At 33.7% G+C, this 5,483-nt stretch overlaps 1 long non-coding RNA gene across 1 annotated transcript; it reads left to right on the top strand.

Moving 5' to 3' along the window:
- Nucleotides 1-1,497: 1,497 nt before the first annotated feature.
- On the top strand, nucleotides 1,498-3,835 carry LOC128296420 (uncharacterized). The gene is made up of 2 exons (XR_008287039.1): nucleotides 1,498-1,576; nucleotides 3,585-3,835. It is a non-coding gene; the product is annotated as an uncharacterized LOC128296420 (long non-coding RNA).
- Nucleotides 3,836-5,483: the final 1,648 nt, after the last annotated feature.

Here is a 5,483-nt window from a genome sequence, read left to right as displayed (position 1 = left end):
TTGAATTCTTGTGAAATAGGGTCTGAATGAATTCGAGATCCCCTATTCTGATTTTATAAATTCACCATAAATTTTAAAAAAATTATTAAGAGTCATACCTTACATGCATGGATTCCTTATTGAGTCTATTTTTACGGGAAATAAACGGCATGGTCATTGGAATTCTGTACAGGTAGAAATTCGGTTCGTAGTGTACAGGTGTCAGAATCGTCATACCCTGAAACATGGAATACTTTAACTAATAAACTGTACTAAATGGCTCGACCAAAAATTTTGAAAATTTTATGGAAGAAAGATAAATGAGTCTAATTTCGGGGAAAATTTATGGAACTTAATTCGGAGTTTCGTAGCTCCAGATATAAATAATTTAGTGACTGTTGTGCAGGAAGACAGCTTATCGTAAACTTGAGAATATGTTGTAAACATTGATAAAACTGTTTGAGTTGCTTATAAGATATTGATTAGAACCATATGTGAATTTTGAATTGTGATGGTAAGAAATGATACACTAGTGAAGTTTGAAAGAATTAAAGTTAATCCGGAAGCTTGTAAATACTATGTTTATATGAGTTTGAGTATAAACGGAGTAAAATGATATGTGTTTGTGCATAATCGGCCAAATAGTATTGTACTCAGAAAGTGTTATGTGATTTCGAACATTTGGTTTGTTTTTAAGTTCAACTGTTTAAATTGCTTAAGACTTACTAAGCTTATGAAAGCTTACTTTGAATGTTATGTTTCTCTGTTTATTTTTGTAGATCGTTGACTCTTACTATTAGCACAGGGATCGTTAGCACTTCGTCACACTATCTACTATTGTGGTTATCATGTGTTTTGGACTTAGCTTATGGCATGTATAGGTTAGACTATAAGTAGAATGATATTTTGACTATTGTATATAAGCCATGCGAATATGGCATCTTATAGAAGTTTACTTTTATAAGTTTTAAATTCGATCTTTGTTTGTATCTATTAGTTATATATATAAATGATCTTTTATTTAAGAAAAGGCTCAAAATTTTACTGTTCTGATCCGATTTCTAATTTACGTAACGCTCGTCCTATTCCAAATGACGGCTACGGGATAGGGTGTTACATTTAGTGGTATAAATGTAACAGCCGATTTTTGTTTAGTCGGAATAGTGGTTTCGGACCACTATTCGAGGCCGAGAAAATTATTTTAGTATTATTTTATGTGTTATAATATAATTTTATAAGTGCATGTAAATTTTGGTAAGTTAATTTTAGCGATTTCTAGTCCAATTTCAAAAAAGACTAAATCGCGTAAAAGGTAAAAGTTGTATTTTAGTGCCTAAAGGTGTTAATAGACTAGAGAACTAAAATTGGAGGCCTTTAAAGGGCAATTGGACCCTTTTTAAGTGTGTGGCCGGCCAAGGGGAGACAAAAATTTTAAAAATGCCAAAATTTATAGGATATTAGGTGACTTTTGACCAAATAGGTAATAAAATAAAAATAGGATGATATCATCCCTTTTTCATCTTCTCTCCACCGATTTTTCCAGCCAAGAAATGGGTTTTGAAAGCTTCATATTTTCAGCAACTTTGAGGCTTAGCAAGTAAGTGATTTTAATGTCTTTCTTGAAGATTTTTACATTATTGTAACCCCTAAATCATGAGCTTTCATAAGAGGGGACTATTGTGCAAAATGATGAAGATCTAGGGTTTTTCCATGAGAGTAAATGTGTTGTTTGTTGTGTTTTTATGGAAGATTATGAGTTCTAGTTGTCTAATAAACAACTTTTGTGAAAGAAATTGCATGAAAACACCTTAAAAAGGGCTAGATTGCTAAGTTGTAAAATGAGTTGTAAATGTGTGAAATAGTTGAAATTATGAGTTGCTATAGTTATGAAAATGGTTCATCTAGACTCAAGGAGTAAAGAAATGTGATAAAAATTATTTTACGAGCCTAGGGTAATTTGGTAATTTTGGTAAAATATAGGGGCAAAATCATAAAAATAGCCCAAGTGTGTCAATGGACTAATTTGATCAGTACATTGTTTTAATAAGTTGAATGTGATGTTTTAGATGATGAAAATCGGGATTTGGACCTAGAACGGAAAGAAATCGATTAAGGGATAATTACGTCTTTTTTTTTTTACCTTTGTGGTATTGAGGTAAGGTCGTATGTAAACAATACCATGTTATACATGTATTTAAATGTTATCATTACATGAATTGTACAAATATTAATGTGTATGTGATTAATAGAAATATGATAAGACAAAGCCTTAATAGACGAGGAAAAATCCCGTTTGAACATTTGGAATAGAATAGGATACGAGTGACATGTCACTAGGAATTATGAGTCTAGATGACTAGCTCGAGAGTGAGCATTGAAATGTCATGAGATATGAGGTAGCTTTAGCTACAATTGAGGCACTTATGTGCAAAGGCTTTTCCGAGTATCCAATTAGTATTCCAAGTGTTCAACGGGTAATCCAGGAAAGAGTTGATGATGGTCCCAATGAGGTAAGTCATTGGTGAGTATGCACTTGAGTTATGTTACGAGTTGTGCAAGTATGTATACTAAGCCTATGAGAATGCCTTGATATGTGATGATCTATGATGCATAATATGTGTTCTTACCATGATGGATGAAATGATGTTGTATTAATTTTGTGAACAATGATCATGAATGAGTAACTTAGCCTTGACAGATTTGAGTTACTGCAGTAGTGTAACTTTGAAAATACACTAAAAATAGTGGAAAATTAGTTTGAGGCAGAACAAAATATGGGATTAAATCTTAATGAGTCTATTTTCACATGAAAGAAATAGGGAAGAAAAGAATTCTATATTGTGTGATATTTGAATTCTTGTGAAATAGGGTCTGAATGAATTCGAGATCCCTATTCTGATTTTATAAATTCACCATAAATTTTAAAAAATTATTAAGAGTCATACCTTACATGCATGGATTCCTTATTGAGTCTATTTTTACGGGAAATAAACGGCATGGTCATTGGAATTCTGTACAGGTAGAAATTCGGTTCGTAGTGTACAGGTGTCAGAATCGTCATACCCTGAAACATGGAATACTTTAACTAATAAACTGTACTAAATGGCTCGACCAAAAATTTTGAAAATTTTATGGAAGAAAGATAAATGAGTCTAATTTCGGGGAAAATTTATGGAACTTAATTTGGAGTTTCGTAACTCCAGATATAAATAATTTAGTGACTATTGTGCAGCAAGACAGCTTGTTGTAAACTTGAGAATATGTTGTAAACATTGATAAAACTGTTTGAGTTGCTTATAAGATATTGATTAGAACCATATGTGAATTTTGAATTGTGATGGTAAGAAATGATACACTAGTGAAATTTGAAAGAATTAAAGTTAATCCGGAAGGTTATAAATACTATGTTTATAGGAGTTTGAGTATAAACGGAGTAAAATGATATGTGTTTGTGCATAATCGGCCAAATAGTATTGTACTCAGAAAGTGTTATGTGATTTCGAACATTTGGTTTGTTTTTAAGTTCAACTGTTTAAATTGCTTAAGACTTACTAAGCTTATGAAAGTTTACTTTGAATGTTATGTTTCTCTGTTTATTTTTGTAGATCGTTGACTCTTACTATTAGCACGGGGATCGTCAGCACTTCGTCACACTATCTACTATTGTGGTTATCATGTGTTTTGGACTTAGCTTATGGTATGTATAGGTTAGACTATAAGTAGAATGATATTTTGACTATTGTATATAAGCCATGCGAATATGGCATCTTATAGAAGTTTACTTTTATAAGTTTTAAATTCGATCTTTGTTTGTATCTATTAGTTATATATATAAATGATCTTTTATTTAAGAAAAGGCTCAAAATTTTACTGTTCTGATCTGATTCCTAATTTCTGGTAACGCCTCGTCCTATTCCGGCGACGGCTACGGGATAGGGGTGTTACAATTAAGGTTGACCAAAGCTTGGAAAATAGCCTAGGTATATTCCACACAGGCAGAGACACGACCATGTGTCTCAGCCGTGTATGGAACATGACTTTGGGACACGGGCGTGTGGAGCCTTAAAGCATGAAATTTTCAAGATTTTCGTAAGTTCTCGGTTTAGTCCCGAACCCTTTCTAAAGTATGTTTTGGGCTTCGTAGACTCAAATAAGGGACTATGTGCAAGTGAATGAACGTTTTGAAATATGAATGAAATTTTTTGGCCCATATTTTAGTTTAATGTTTGTATGTTTGTCCGGTAACGCCTCGTACCTTATCCCGGCCTTGGGTACGGGTAAGGGGTGTTACAAATACCGTCCCCTAAAACAATATGTCCTAAAAACCCGACTTCGCGAAGCCAAAATTCACTTTTATTAAACTTAGCATATAATTGCTTATCTCTCAAAGTTTGCAAAACCATGCTTAAATGCTCAGCATGTTCAGTCTCATCATGAGGATAAACCAATATGTCATCAATAAACACTACAACAAATTTATCCAGATAAGGCCGAAATATTCTGTTCATTAAGTCCATAAATACGGAGGGAGCATTGGTTAACCCAAAAGGCATGTTAAGGAACTCATAATGACCATACCTCGTCTGAAATGCAGTTTTTCGTACATCTGACTCCTTAACCCACAATTGATAGTAACTAGACCTCCGCCCTATCTTTGAAAATACCGTGGCTCCCTTCAACTGATCAAATAGATCATCAATCCTTGGCAAAGGATTCTTGTTCTTTATCGTCACCTTTATGAGCTGTTGATAATCTATACATAACCTCATCGAACCATCTTTCTTCTTCACAAATAACATGGGAGCACCCCATGGTGAAAAGCTCGATCTCATAAAACTCTTGTCACTCAACTCCTATAACTGAATTTTCAACTCTTTTAATTCTTTTAGGGCCATCCTATATGAGGCAATCGAAATAGGTGCAGTGCCGGGAAGCAAATCAATACCGAACTCTACTTCCCTAATAAGAGGTAACCCAGGCAATTCTTCCGGAAACACATCCGAATACTCACATACTACCGGTGCCGACTCAATCTTTGATTCAGACTCTTTAGTGTTCAATACAAAAGCAATGTAAGCTTCATAACCCTTTCTTATGCATCTCCGAGTAGACATAGGAGAAATCACTATAGGCATGCTATTTAATTCACCTGGTTCAACCCGAAGAACATTACCATTCTCGTATTTTAGTTCAATCAATTTTCTTCCACAATTTACTACCACATCATGAGTGGTCAACCAATCCATACCAAGAATTACATCAAATTCGTCAAACGGAAATAGCATGAGATTAGCCGGAAAACAATGACCCGTAATTGTCAAAGGGCAATTCTTATACACTTTATCAACTAACATATACTTGCCTAATGGGTTTGAAAATTTTATCACGAATTCAATAGATTCAACAAGCAAGTTCATATCAGATACCAATTTCATGCAAACATATGAATGGGTAGAACTCGGATCAATCAAAGCAACAACAATAGTATCATAGATAGAAAATGT

This window comes from Gossypium arboreum, chromosome 8 (assembly GCF_025698485.1).
Source record: "Gossypium arboreum isolate Shixiya-1 chromosome 8, ASM2569848v2, whole genome shotgun sequence".
Classification (NCBI taxonomy): Eukaryota; Viridiplantae; Streptophyta; class Magnoliopsida; order Malvales; family Malvaceae; genus Gossypium; species Gossypium arboreum.
This window is presented reverse-complemented; position numbering and strand designations above follow the sequence as displayed.